At 35.5% G+C, this 14,393-nt stretch overlaps 1 pseudogene; it reads right to left on the minus strand.

The window, feature by feature from the left end:
• Positions 1-151: 151 nt before the first annotated feature.
• Positions 152-1,042, minus strand: LOC106799999 (olfactory receptor 5AK3-like; annotated as a pseudogene).
• Between the last annotated feature and the right edge of the window lie 13,351 nt (positions 1,043-14,393).

The following is a 14,393-nucleotide window of genomic DNA, read 5'->3' on the forward strand; positions in this document are numbered from 1 at the left end:
TTAAGGAATGCTTTTGTATCTCATAAACATCTGCTACACCTTCTGCTGTTGAAATATAAATGAGAACTGTTGGTTTGCTTGTTGAATCATGTTGAGTTAGAAATCGAGGTTCAAAGTAGAAATACTTCTATCCAACTCCTTTTAGGGCTTCTTACACATGGTTTCTCAGGCTGTAGATGAGGGGGTGTTACACAGGAATAATAATACCACTAAACACAGAAGACAGTTTTTCTTGCTCTTGAGGCTCTGTGCTACAACGGTGCAGATACATGTAAGAAAATGTCCCATAGAAAAACGTTACTGCTGTCAGATGGGAGGCACATGTGGAGAATGTTCTTTTCCTCTCTGCAGCAGAAGACATCTTCAGGATGGCAGCCAGGATGTATATGTAGGAAAAGATGACAACCAACATAGTGAATGTCAAGTTAAACCCCACAAAGACTGTTAGTAGTATGAGACTTAAGTAAATATTAGAGCATGATAGGGCAAGAATTGGGGGTTCAACCAGAAAAAGTGGTTATTTGTATTGGATTTGCAAAAGTTCAGTGAGAAACTAAAACTTATATTTACAGAGGCATTTAGAAAACCCATGAAGTATGAACAAATTAAGGGCTGAATGCAGGCTCTCTAAGTCATGAGTATTGGATAGTTACAGAGAGGGTTACAGATGGCCATATGACAGTACACTGCCAAAGCAGCCAGGATGTAGCATTGACTTGTTACAAAAGCACCATAGACTAGTCATTGCACGATACATCCTGTGAATGAGATTGAATGCTTTTTCCCAACAAAGTTTTGCAGCATCTTGAGAGTGATAACAGAGGTGTAGCAGAGATCAACAAAACCAAGTGTTGAAGGTAAAGTACATAGGGGTGTGAAGGCTACAATCAGTCTTGATGAGTAGGATGATGCCAATATTACCCACTAGGGTGGCCACACAGATCACTAGAAATACTATGAAGAGGATATGGTAAGATTTGTGTTGGCCAGCAAATCCCAGGAGAATGAACTCAGATATTTCAGTGCCATTGTTTTGTTTCATGGATAACAAAGATTAAATATCAGCTGAAAAAGTGCAAAGAAAAAAGAGCAAAGAAAGCTAAGACCCTTGTGATCCTTTAACTCTGGAATTATAAATGGTATAATATTTGATTTCATAGTGGAGTCAGAGAATATTTTCTATGAGATTATTGTCTTGGCATTTAAAACCTTGATACCTGACTTAGATAATTTCATCTTAGTTTGAGGGAATTGCCATGGACCAATAGCTGTGTTCTCAGGGTGCAAAGTCATTTGCATTTCATAAATATATTAGGGCACATATAAGAATATACTTTTATTTAATTATGCTTTCTTTTATGCTCCCTGTGTTTTAATTAGAAACCCCAATTTGCTTAAATACTAATTATTAAATCTGAATTCATGCCTTCCTATAGAGTGCTATATGACCTTGCTCCCACTTATCTCTGTAATTTCATTTTATCCTTTTCCTTTCCTTAGTCTCTTCTCTGTCATGATTGACTCATGGACATGTAGAGTCCTTTATAGAATTGTTTGTCAAAATATGTATGGTAAAAAATAATTTTCTTTGCAGAATTGTCAGTATGTAGTGTCTCAATAATTTTTTAAAAAGCAATAAAAAATTCCCAGCATTGTCAAAATTCTGTAATTGTTTCATGCTCACTCTCACTTTCAGTAGTTATCTCATTGTAGAGTACAAACAGAGGGTCCAAGGAGTGTTGCTGGTCCATGGACCACACATTGAGTAGCATGCTCTATGTTGTCCATCTATCATAATTTACCTATGTGCTTTCCCAGTGATTTTCTAGCAGATTGCCTACAACTTTTCTTACTAGAAATAACTCTGTGAAAAATTTCTTTTGGTATACTCCTAGGGACATTTTTGACTCTACGGGTATGCACACATTTAACTTGACCAAGTTTTTCCAGATCTCTTTCCATAATGGATGCACCAGTAGATACTTTTACTAATTGTGAATATGATACTGAATCTCTTAATCTCAAATTCATATGCCCAATGCAGAGTAAGCCAAACACTGAGACTTCAGTTTTTGGAGATGGAGAAAAATTTATTCAAATTGGTGAAAACAAGAAGGCAGGAGCTTGGTTTCACTGAAATCTGCCTTAATAAGAGAAGAAAGTAGGGGGTTTTATAGAGCTAAGCGGTGTAGCAGAAGGAGTTTAGGAGAAACAAAGTGGTAGTCTGTGTTTTTTCCACTCCCAATAAGCCCCTAGGCAGTCTGACTTCTGACAACTGCAGCTTCAGACTGGTTATCTGGTGATCCTTGAAGGCATTCTCTTTCTTGTGTAAAACAAGCTCATAAATCTTTGTGATCTTTGAGTTACCCCTTAGATTAAACAGGAAAATAGAAAATTGACAAGATTAGCTTCTTTTCATAACAAAGTTGAAAAGTAATCTTACTGAATATTTACAGTAACCCTCAGGTACCTGGCTTCAATCCCCACTGTCTTTTTTCCCTTCCTCATTTCTGTAGGAAGCAGGGCATAGATCATTCTGGCTACTTCCTTCCTAAAGGGGGCAAAGATGGGGAAACTGAGGAATGAATTTTTCAACCTGAGATAGAAAATACTCTCAGGTACTAGGTTATATTTTGCAACTTGCATTATTAGAATTCTTGGGAAATTCTAATAATCCAAGTATCCTTCAAGGTTTGAGGGTCAAAGTCAACAAGGAAGCATAATAGCCAGTTCATAGATAGCAAACAAAAACCTCAAAGACAATCTACTAGAATCTAATATCCACAAGTGTGTATTATAGTTTCTACTGATACATAATTTCTCTCTCTAATGTCACCCTCATTTTTACCAAAGATAGCCAAATTAAGACTAATTGGTTAACTTGGCCTAATTATTTACATAAGTATAGCAAGAACAGCAATTGATCATATAGGCTCTTTTAAATCTGTTTTTCTGGAACTTTTTATAAGGAATCTCAGATTGAACTTTAAAGGCCTCTCGAGGCAAGGCCAAGCAAAGCCCAGGACTTGTCGTCAGACTCTGCCTGCAATACCTATAGATTTGGGTGAATTCCTCTCTTCTTTTGAGGTTCCGCAAGATATCCTGAGGTTCCTTTCACCTGCCAGAGAAGTGACCTTCTTTACTCACCTGGTAAGGTTTCTGGGCACCTTGTAAGCAAGGGACCAGGCCAATATTTCCAAGTGGCTTTATTTCATAAAGTCAACCTCTGTCCCTTAGCTGCCTTGTCATATTCGAGCTCACATGTTTTTCTCAAATAAGACATTCCAGATAAAGCCTTGGTAATATAACCAATGTTTCTAATCTTGTAGAACAGATCCTTATTGAACTTATGCAAATGACTATATTGTCATGAAAACAAGAATATTTACTCACTAAGAGTTTCCAAATTCTGAAGGGATCAGGTAGAGAGAAAAAGATAAACATTTCAGTTCTGCTTACAAAGGTATAATTTACCAAATTACTATAAGTCATAGTTAGCTTAAGAGAAAAGAGAAAAAGATTTCCTTAAATCTGGAGAAAATAAAACAGTAATAATAAACAATATCTCAAATGAAAGTTATAAAAATTATAATCATCCTCATCAGTTCAGTTAGTCCCATTTAATCAATTTTCAATCTTTTTTTTTAGCAGTTTCATGAAGTCATCAGTTTCTCTGTTAAGAGTTCTTTAATTTCTTACCCAGTTCAGTTTTATGATCTGAAAGTTTATCCAAAATCTGTATTCTACAATAAATGTCAGAGTCCTTTCCATGAATCTCTCTGAAGATGAAACATATTTACACAAGCAGAACTAGTATAATGACTAGTATAGTATAACCAGGACAGATAAAACACTTATATCAATAACATTTACCCACACAATATCATTGGTTCATATGAAACAATTTTTAGTTATCCATTTAGCCATGGTGGCAATTAAAGATTTCCAGGCAAATGCACAAAATTAAATAGCTGTCCTGTTATTAAAGACCTCATAAAAACAGTACAGGAAATTAACTTTGCTAAAACATAAAATCCATACACTTCTGGTAGACTACTCAAAGAAAAATATTTCAGAATCACTTTATCAAGAGTAGACTAAAAGTTTAAGAAAATTATCCTTAAAAAACCACCAAATTCTGATTTTGTACCAGCTTTTGATATTAAAATTCATTAAGTTAATTGAATGAATTTTAATCGTAGCCAACTTGACCATGCACAAAATTCCTGTCTCAGAGCTTTTCTTCCATAAACCTTCTATAACCTTTTTTTAATAAACAAAAATATCTTCATTTCTTAATACCTTTTTACTGAAAAGATACATCTTACTTTCCTTGAATACAATGATGTGTCCCCTACTAATTTTACTAGCTTTATTCACATATATTAATTAGAATTTTTAACCCTTAGAAACCTTAAATTTTGCTGAAAACTAAGAAGTAAGCAATTATAAACCATCTTTTATATTAGCATCCTGTGGCTCGGTAAATTTATAAATACTTTTTACAATTTCTAGAAACATGCTACTTCATAGTACAGTGTTTTGAATTAAACACAAGACATTTTTACTAATTGACCCAAATGTTTTTTGGTTTCTGTGTAATAAGCCAAAGGTAGACAAACCTATATTTAGTAATTAATGTCTAATATTTTTTATTTGGAAATTATCTAGGTATTCAATAAATTTTCAATCATTTAATTTGACCTAGCAAAACTTAAAAGTTTCAAGTTACCAAAAGGTTTTTAAGTTTGGTACATACACCATAACATATAATTATTGTTAAAAACTTCACCCAAAAACTTTTATCTTACTTACATCTATTTAGTTTACTTGTGTCCAATAATTATGCTTAGATTCCCTACAAAAACTTCATGAGACATTAGACAAAATCAGCTTATCATTTTAAGTTATTATTTTGCTGATAAATTTGTAACAGGGATAACATGAGCTTATTTTACTAGTAAACCCAGGCTGCATATCTGTGTCATATTCAATGCTGATAACTCTGAGGACATGCCTATTTCAATCAAACAAACAAAATTAAACACACTTTCATTTACAAAGATGATTTCATACCATGTTAACTTGACAGACTTTTGGGTTAGTTTCTATTACATTTAGAAATAATTTATATATTACTTTAAGAAATCAAATAGAGCTCTTAATTTTGGCCATACCATATAGAGGTAGAAAAATGTCTCACACTGTGGAGCCAGCCCTGTGGCCTAGTGGTTAAGTTTGGCGCACTCTGCTTCAGCAGCCTGGGTTTGCTGGTCTGGATCCCGGGTGCGGACCTTCCCCACTCATCAGCCATTCTGTGGCAGCAACCCACATACAAAATAGAGGAAGACTGGCACAGATGTTAGCTCAGGGTGAATCTTAAGCAAAAAGAGGAGGATTGGCAACAGATGTTAGCTCAGGGCAAATCTTCCTCAGCAAAAAACAACAAAAAAATTCTCACATTGTATGGGCTCAGGCAACCCTATTGACTTCCTTTAGCATGTTTAATTAACATTGTCTGAGGGCAGATTTATGTGCTGTTTTACAATATTAATACTGGGGGAAGGTTTCCCCTAGTGAGACACAATGTCTATCCCCACAATACAATTTATCACACAATCATGCAAAAGACGTGTAATCACTTAATTCCATCCAATCTTATATATCTAATCATAGCTTTCATTAGGACTTCATCAACAAGTCTCAGTCATTTTAAATAATGGCTCTCAGGTCCTAGAGAACACGAGAGCAGAGAATCTACATCACAAAGGCACAGAGAAAGCATTCAAGTTTTCTCCAAGATGAGTTTCTTGGGCATATTTGCCTCATAAGTCCCAGTACCTATGAGAAATTTTTAGAGGAACAGGTGAGTCTTTGGGATTGGCAAAAGGACAAGTGAACTTTGAACCACTTTCTAGATCCACACCTCTGGCCTTGCAGGGATTTGCAAGCAAAGATGGTTGTTTTCAGTTCCCCACAGAACTGGATTACAGTCTGAATGACAAGAGACTTTGACCCACACTTTCAGCAACATTTTTCCAATTGCTTCTTTATATCAGGGAGATTTTAACTTAAGAAGTGAATCAAAAGATTTTTATGTTCTAAAACTTCAGGACAATGTATTGTACCTTTAAAAAGTCTGCACAAAGTATTCAATAAAGTCCATCTTTACAAGTGCACAGTTCAACTCTAGACCAATTTACTCTGGGTAGGCTGGTAGCTTTCATTAGCATCTATAAGACAATGAGAGGAAACTGAGACCTCAAATCTGATTAAGTTCTTAAGACTAGTCATTACAAGAGCTTTCTAATTATTTTTACAATTTAGAAGTTTTTCCAATTTAAGGATCTGTAAAGAGTATTGTGGCCATGTGGTGTTATAAAACAGTATCTTTTTTCTTTTTCATGGGCTTGTAGCTAAAAGTTGCCCAGTTTTGGAGACTGTAGCCCAGGAGGCTACAGGTAGGGATTGAATTAGTGTTCCCCACAGCTGACTAATACACAAGACAAATGTACCCACACAAAGCCAAAATCCTACTCCTGCAGGACAAAAACAGAAGGTGAAGTCCAACAATCCCCTGGATGTCTCCCAAATGAGGGTCCCTCCTTTCTAACCACACAAAATGCAAACAGAGATACAGAGAATTGATGACTGTACATGTTGTAGTGACTCACCCAGTAAACACAAAGCTGAAAGTACTCACATATAAGACAAACACATCCAAACAAGGACAAACAGTAGGCCAAGGTCCAACATGTTTCTCCACTCCAAGCAATCATTGTGCTGAGGGCGGCTGATGCCAGCTGGAAGGGGGGAGCCACAGGGGAAGTCTCCTGGGCGAAGACACCTTGGCAGCTGCTGGGATCAACTAACCACCTCAACCCTCACTGGGGCCATCCAGCCGCAGGCACAAGACTCCTGGCTGGCTCACCAAAATTGATACCAAACCTCTTGATCTCAAGTTCATGTGCCCAATGCACAGGAAGCCAAACATTGAGATGTTGGTGCTTGGAGATGGAGAAAGGTTTATTCCAACTGGCCAAAACAAGAAAACAGGAGTATGGACCCACTCAAATCTGCCTTAAAAAGAGAAGAAAGCAGGAGGTTTTATAGAGATAAGGGGTCTGGCAGAGGGAGTTTCAGAGAAACAAAGGGGTAATCCTTCTTTCTTTCACTCCTGATAAGCCCCTGGGCAACCTCATTTCTGGGCATCAACCACAGCTGGGGGCTGGTTATCTGGTGATCCTTGAAAGTACTCTCTTTGTTCTGTAAAATAAGCTCATATATCCTTGTGACCCTTGAGTTGTACCTCAGGTTAAACAGGAAAGCAGCAAATTGACAAGAATAACTTCTTTTCATAAAATGTTGAAAGGTAATCTTATTGAATATTTACAGTAACCCTCAGGTACCAAACTTCAGATGGAGGTTTCTGTATCCTAAGTTCCTTGTGAACATCAGTATTTTCCTAATATTTTTTAGCCAGGAAAATAGGTGGAAAGCAGTATCTCATTTTTATTTGTTTTTTCCTTTTAATTACAGGTAAATACAATCACTGTCTCATGTTCTTAGAATTTTGGGATCCTATTGTATTTATTATTTATTTATTTATATCGAGGTAACATTGGTTTATAACATTATATAAATTTCGGGTGTACATCATTACATTTTGATGTCTGTGTAGAGTACATCATGTTCAGAACCCTAAGACTAATTACCATCCATCACTGTACACATGTTCCCTGTCACCTTTTACCCTCCTCCCTCCACCTTTCCTCTCTAGTAACTGTCAATCTAATCTTTGAATCTATGTGTTCGCTGTTGTTGTTGCTTTTATCTTCTACTTATGAGTGAGATTATATAGTATTTGACTTTCTCCATCTATTTCACTTATCATATTACCCTCAAGGTCCGTTCATGTTGTCACAAATGGCAAGATTTCATCTTTTTTTTTTTTTATAGCTGAGTAGTATTCCATCCTGTATATATACCACATCTTCTTTATCCATTCATCCCTTGATGGGCACTTAGGCTATTTCCAAGTCTTGGCTATTGTGAATAATGCTGCAATAAACATAGGGATGAATGTATCTTTATGCATTTGTGTTTTCAGGTTGTTTCAATAAATACCAAGCAATGGAATAGCTGTATCATATGGTAGTTCTCTTCCTAGTTTTTTGAAGAATACCCTGATATCAAAACCAGGCAAGGACAACACAAAAAAAGAAAATTACAGGCCAATATCATTAATGAACATAGATGCAAAAATCCTCCACACAATACTAGCAAATTCAATATAACAATACATTAAAAAGATCACACATCATGATCAAGTGGGATTTAGTCCAGGGATGCAGGAATGGTTCAACATCCACGAATGAATCAACATGATACACCACATTAACAAAATGAAGAATAAAAATCACATGATCATCTCAATATATGCAGAGAAAGCATTTGACAAGATATAGCCTTGATCTATGATAAAAACTCTGAAAAAAATGGGTACAGAAGGAAAGTACCTCAACATAATAAGGGCCATAGATGACAAACCCACAGCTAATAACATTGGTGAAAAACTGAAAGCTATTCCTTTAAGAACAGGAACCAGACAAGGATGACTCTTTTTGTCACTCTCATTTAACATATTATTGGAAGTCCTAGCCAGTGCAATCAGGCAAGAAAGAGAATTAAATAGTAACCAAATTGGAAAGGAAGAAGTAAAAATGTCCCTACTTGCAGATGACATCATTTTATATATAGAAAACCCTAAAGAATCCACCCAAAATCTGTTAGAAGTAGTGAATGAATACAGTAAAGTTTCAGGATACAAAATCAACATACAAAAATCAGTTGCGTTACTATACTCTAACAACAAAATAGCAGAAAGAGAAATTAAAAATACAATCCCATTTACAATTGCAACAAAAAGAATAAAATACCTAGGAATAAATTTAGCCAAAGATGTGAAAGACCTGTACACTGAAAACTATAAAACATTGTGGAAAGAAATTGAAAATGACACGAAGTGGAAAGGTATTGTGTGCTCTTGGATTGGAAGAAATAACACAGTCAAAATGTCCATACTTCCTAAAGCAATCTACAGATTCAATGCAATCCCTATCAAAGTTCCCATGACATTTTTCACAGAAATAGAACAAAGAATCTTAAAATTTATATGGAACAACAAAAGACCCCAAATATCCAAGGCAATCTTGAGAAAAAAGAACAAAGCTGGAGGTATCACACATCCTGATTACAAAATATACTACTAAGTTATAGTAATCAAAATAACATGGTACACAACAGGCACAAAAACAGACAAACAGATCAATGGAACAGAATTGAGAGCCCAGAAATAAACCCATACATCTATGAACAGCTAATTTTTGACAAAGATGCCAAGAAGATACAATGGAGAAAGGAAAGTCTCTTCCATAAATGATGTTGTAAAAATTGGACATCCTCACATGCAAAAGAATGAAAGTAGACCATTATCTTACACGATACACAAAAATTAACTCAAAATGAATTAAAGACTTGAAACCATAAAACTTATAGAAGAAAAAATAGGCAGTATACACTTGGATATTGGTATTAGCAGGATGTTTTCAATTACCACATCTAATGGGGCAAGGAAACAGAAGAAAAAATAAGCAAATGGGACTACATCAAACCAAAAGGCTTCTGCACAAGCAAAAGAAACCATCAACAAAATGAAAAGACCACCTAACAATTGGGAGAAGATATTTGCAAACCATATATCTGAGAACGGTTAATATCCAAAATATATAAAGAACTCATACATCTCAACAACAAAGAAACAAACAACCCAGTTAAAAATGGGCAAAAGATCTGAACAGACATTTTTCCAAAGAAGATATACAGATGGCCAACAAGCACATGGAAATATTTTCATTACTAATTATTAGGGAAATGCAAATTAAAACCACACTGAGATATCACCTCGTGTGTCAGAATGGCTATCATTAACAAGACAGGAAACAACAAGTGTTGGATAGGATGTGGAGAAAAGGGAACTCTCATACATTGCTGGTGGGAATGTAAACTAGTGCACCCACTATGGGATTGTATTGTTTTATAAATTGCCTGTTTATATTTTTTTGTCAGTGTTTCTATTGAGTTGATTTTAGATGTTCTTTGTTTATCCAAGATTTGAATCTCTTATCAGTTGTTCACTTGACAAAGATTTTCTCATATTCTATTAATTTTGTCTATGATATACTTTATAAAGCAAAAATTCTTAGATTTGAAATAACAATTCATCATCTTTTTGCCTTATGGTTTATTTTGAAAAAATAATTGAATAAAGTCCATTCCTTTCCCCAGTTCATTTCCCCAGGATAGTAAAAACAATAATAAAACTTTTTTCCATTTTGTACTGGGTTACTGACACATGGTATTTGTTGCAGCATGACATTTTATATCATATGGATAATTTGATAAATGTTACTTGTGTTTTCTCAATATTTATTTTTTAAAAAAGAAATCAGACTCACAGGATAGAAAGCGATAGTAGTCAGTGTGTGTGTCTCTGTGTGTGTGCATGCAAAATATTTAAATATTTTTGTGTGATTAAGTGATTAGACTTGTTGTTTAAAAATTTACTCAGACAGACACTAGACCCAATTATGTTGCAGGATATTTCTACCAAACATTTATGGAACAACTAATTCTAATATTATGCAATCTTTTCCTATAAGTTGCAAAAGAAAACATTCCCCAACTCATTTCATGAGACTAATGTAACCTTGATACCCAAGTAAGTCAAGTTTGAGGAAAAAAATGAGAACAAATGTCACTGATAAAATAGATGCATATAGCTTTTAAAAATACACCTTCACTAATCAAATCCATCCATAAATTAAACAAACGTTTGCTGAGGTCTCAAAGGAGGCTCCAGTGAATAGGTATTCTCTTATTTTCCCAGGAGTTGAACAAGTTGATGGATCAAAGATAGTGTATATATGGAGACCATAATATCACCTTTAGTCACTAGGGGAAGACTAAGTTTATTAGTCAAGTTACTTGCTTCTAATGAGCACCATAAGCAGACAGGCTTATCTATCCAGTGTTGGTGGCAGTGACTGGGGTGTGCCTCTTGCACATTGTGGGGAAGTGCCTCTGAAATGCAGGGGAATGAGGGCTTCAGCATGAAGGCTGGTCCTGAGAATAAGGACAGAGCAGGGCATGCCAGTTGGTTCTCACATTTAACAATCAGATATGTCACTCCACCTTTCTAGGGACTGAGTGAATAAAATTGGGAAAGAAAAGACAGGATTACACAAATTAAGCTCCCTTTGCAGGAAAGAAACCTCAGAAGCAGGGAAAAAGTATTTTCCATCAGCATTGAAGATCAAGTTGTACAAACATTATATTTTTTCCCCATAAGAATTTATAAATTCAATATAATTCCAATGAAATACTTGAGAGAATTTTATGTGCATCTTCAAAGACTTATAAAATTTATATGGAAGAGAAAAGAGCTAATTATAGCTAAGAGAATTTTAAAGAAAAACAAGGTGGGAACTTGTCTTACCAGATAACAGAACTTATTATAAAGTGATAATAATAATAAAGACAATGGGGTACCAGTGTGAGGGTGGACAGACAGATCAATGGAGTTGAGAAGAGGAAATCATAAACAGGCCTGTAAGTCTATGGAAGCCTGATGTAGGGACACAGTACATGTACACCAATGAAAAATGGCCCACTAAACTGTGTTGCTATAAATGTTCATACACATAAAGAATAATATTGTATTCTTACTTTACATTGTACAAAAATTAATTCCAAAAGGAATGAAGATTTAAATTGTAAAGCTTTGAGAGTAAAATAGCAGAATATCTATGACTTAGATATGCAGAAAAAATTTAAAGAAGATATGAATACATAAAACATAAAACATTAAAAATTCAACCATATCTAAATTAAAAATACCAACATTATAAAAAAGAAAAGAGTAGATTCTGACTGGATATTATCTCAGGAAAATTTGTTTTCAACACATATAAATGTCAAAGAATTAGTATCCAGTACATGCAAATAATTTCTATAAATTATGCCAGGGGAAAATTCACAAAAGATATAATCAGGATAATTACAGAAGGAAAAATCTAAATGGTCAAAAGAAATATGAAAATGCACACAACTCACTAGTAATCAGATAATTTATATTAATACTGCATTGAAATATAATTTTACACTTAGTCTAACATGCAAAGTTTTGGTGAGAATGTGGAGTCACATATTTCTGGGGGGAAAATGAATTAGCATGATCATGTGGAGACAAACTTGAAATAGTTAGTGAAATTAAATGGCCTCCCTATGGTCCAGAATTTCCATTGGTGCATATTCTAGAGAAATTTTTGACCACATAAACAGGGATATATACACAACATAATACACATATAAATATATGTATGAATATGTGTACACATAACTATACTTATACACACAAAAGAATATTCATAGCAGCACCATTGATCATAGAAAAAATATAAATTATTAAATCAGAGAAAATTCAGTAAACTGGTGCTACAACACTTGGTGGATAAATTTCTCAAATTAAATGTTGAATAATAAAAAGCAAGTTGCAAAAGTTAGATGGTGGCTACATGAATGCTTGTTACATTATTTTAAATGCATTTTCGTACAACTTAAATATTGTGCAATAATAGAAATTCCTCACAAAGGAAAAATCATGTCCCCGATACATCAGTAGAGGGCTCCTTCACTCTGATGTCAGTAATGCCAGGCAGAGCAGTAGTTCCCTAAATGACATGGTCAGTTTTAGATAAGAATGTGCCTTTAGTGGTGGGGAATATAGCAAATGAAATCTGCTTTTGATGTTTCTTGGGCAATCTGGTTCTTGAAAATATCCTGAGAAATAAACAGAGTGGGATAACGCTGTAGTGATACAACAGGAAACAATTCTCTTCAATTGAACATTTAGTGAGGACTAAGGGCCAATATGTTTGTCTAAGTTGCCCCTTTAGGAAAATTTGCTGTAAAATAGATTAAATTCAGCCCTTTCAGGGAGGCTTTCATCCAGTGGGTAAAGGCACTTTTGAGAAGAAGTTAGAATTGATCATGTGTCCACTTAAACTGGAATCTTGGTAGGATAATGACAATTACCACAGCAATTTAATCATTTTGAATTCATATAAAATGTATGACATATTGGAGGACATTTTTCAAGAGCTATGGAAAACCAGTACAAGGGACACAGCACACACACACTGACACCCACCCACCCATCCACACACACACACACACATGCAAGCCAAGTACCTGAGTATTTTCAATTTGCTTAAGTTATTCTGAACTCTGGGGCTTCTGAAGCTTCGTTTATATTTGGCCCTGCAGTATAAAAGAAACAGGCTCACCTGCGTTTGAATTCCAGTCTCAACACTTCATAGAGACAAAGATGTAACTCTCTTCAGCCTCAGTTCCATCATCTATAAATTGGGGATTCCAGAATTACTTAGAAGGTAATGATGTTCATTGTAACGCTGTTTACAATAGCAAAAATTTGGAAATAAAATTAAATAAACCAGAGTAGATTCATATTACAGATCAATACATAGTCCAAAAAGAATGAGATAAATATATAGTCTGACGGAAATGTGCTCATGTCATATCAGCAAATGAGGAAAGCAAGTTGCAGAACAATACTTGGAGTGTGGCTCCTTTAAAAATGTAACTTGCTTTCACTCCCACTCTCTCTTTTTCTCGTTTTCTTTATTTATCCACAAAAAAACTCAGGAAGGGGGTCTGGCCTGGTGGCTAGTGGTGAGGTTTGTGTGCTCCGCTTTGGCAGCCCTGGGTTCACTGGTTCAGATCCTGGCGCGGACCTACGCACCGCTCATCAAGCCATGCTGTGGCAGGCGTCCCACCTATCAAGTAGAGGAAGATGGGCACAGATATTAGCCCAAGGCCAATCTTCCTCAGCAAAAAGAGGAGGATTGGCAACGGATGTTAGCTCAGGGCTAATCCTCCTCACCGAAAAAAATAAAAAAACCCAAAAATCTCAGGAAGGATTCACACCAAACTTGTAATGCTTATCCTTGGGCATGGGGGTGTGGAGAGAAAGTCATTAAACTTATAAACTTCTTCACTTTTTATTTTTAAAATATCGTTATATTTTAAAAAGGAAGAGAAAGATGGGCCCAGCTCCGTGGCCAAGTGGTTAAAGCTCCATGTACCCTGCTTTGGCAGCCTGGATTTGTGGGTTCGGGTCCCGGGTGCAGACCTCCTCCACTCACCAGCCGTGCTGTGGTAGTGTCCCAGGTACAAAGTGGAGAAAGACTAGCACAGATGTTAGCTCAGGGATAATCTTTCTCAAGCTAAAAAAAGAGGAGGATTGGCAACGG

This window comes from Ceratotherium simum, chromosome 34 (genome assembly GCF_057802395.1).
Source record: "Ceratotherium simum simum isolate JZ-2026a chromosome 34, ASM5780239v1, whole genome shotgun sequence".
Lineage (NCBI taxonomy): Eukaryota > Metazoa > Chordata > Mammalia > Perissodactyla > Rhinocerotidae > Ceratotherium > Ceratotherium simum.